The sequence below is a fragment of the Salvia miltiorrhiza genome, chromosome 3 (assembly GCF_028751815.1).
Source record: "Salvia miltiorrhiza cultivar Shanhuang (shh) chromosome 3, IMPLAD_Smil_shh, whole genome shotgun sequence".
NCBI lineage: Eukaryota > Viridiplantae > Streptophyta > Magnoliopsida > Lamiales > Lamiaceae > Salvia > Salvia miltiorrhiza.
Genome location: NC_080389.1, coordinates 25,489,815 through 25,490,962, shown reverse-complemented (window position 1 = coordinate 25,490,962; position 1,148 = coordinate 25,489,815). Strand labels below are relative to the sequence as shown.

Below are 1,148 nucleotides of genomic sequence, written 5' to 3'. Positions count from 1 at the left end.
GCTTAAATTAATCAGTCTCTTAATAATTCCTTAAGCAGTACCACTCAAACTTTATTATTACGCCTGAACTTAATCAACCTGCAGGGTTTAGCGTAATAAACCTTATTGAGCTCCTTAAGGGGATGTCATTATCCTATACCGGATACGGGTACTAATACAGATAATCAAATATCATATATTAACCGCTATCACCCAAGATACAGAGTACTCGAGTTAGTATATAACCTTCACCCATAGTAAGTCAAAGTGATATACGAGTTAACATATATATCTGAATACTTATTAGTATTAAGATTTATAAGTCACCGAGATCTTGATTCTTCACTTAAGTCAGATAGAAGAATACATCTCAAACTGTGGTCCTATCAATACGTAATGACGTACCAGTATAGACAAGTAGCCAAGACAAACTACTTCCATCTATACTGCAGCCTAAACCAATAACTTGTCCTAGAGTTATTTCGGCTGTGATCATATTATATCTCTTAAGGTTATTCCAATTATATGGTCTTCTGTGATCTACAACACACCATATAATCTACTTATATAGAGATAAAGAACATACATATGCAATCATGAACACAATCAGATAGGAGATTAGATAGTGAACTTAGGAAACATTGTATACAAGCATAAAACGTTCTTGCTTTCAGTATACAAATCCAACAGGGGAGAGGCATGTGAGAAGTTCATGCTCAAGTACTATCCTAGTCACAAGACACAGGAGATTAGGAGCCAGATAATGAACTTTATGCAAGAAGCTGATGAGCCTCTCCACGAGGCTTGGGAGAGATTCCAAGAGCTCCTCCGCCAGTGCCCACAGCATCATGTTGATGCAGTTCTTCTATGACGGATTGATTCAGACGGCACAGTTTGTGGTGGATAGTACCGCAGGGGGCAACATTGCCCGAAAGACAGCCAATGAGCTCAAAGAGATCTTCGACACACTCGCCGCGAGTTCTCAACAAAAGTCGGTAAGAGGAAGGAGGGTTGAAGCGAATGCAGTAGCTCCAAACAATGAGCTTCAGAAGCAGGTAGCTGACTTGATGAGGCAAGTACAGCACCTCACGATGAACCAGGTGGAGGCTCCACCCGTTCGAGCGCCACCAGCAGAAGGATATGGCATATGTGGCGATTTTGGTCATGGC

General features: G+C 40.9%; 1 non-coding gene across 1 annotated transcript; it reads right to left on the bottom strand.

The window, feature by feature from the left end:
• Nucleotides 1-725: 725 nt before the first annotated feature.
• Nucleotides 726-831, bottom strand: LOC131019288 (small nucleolar RNA R71). Its single transcript, XR_009100207.1, has one exon. It is a non-coding gene; the product is annotated as a small nucleolar RNA R71 (small nucleolar RNA).
• Nucleotides 832-1,148: the final 317 nt, after the last annotated feature.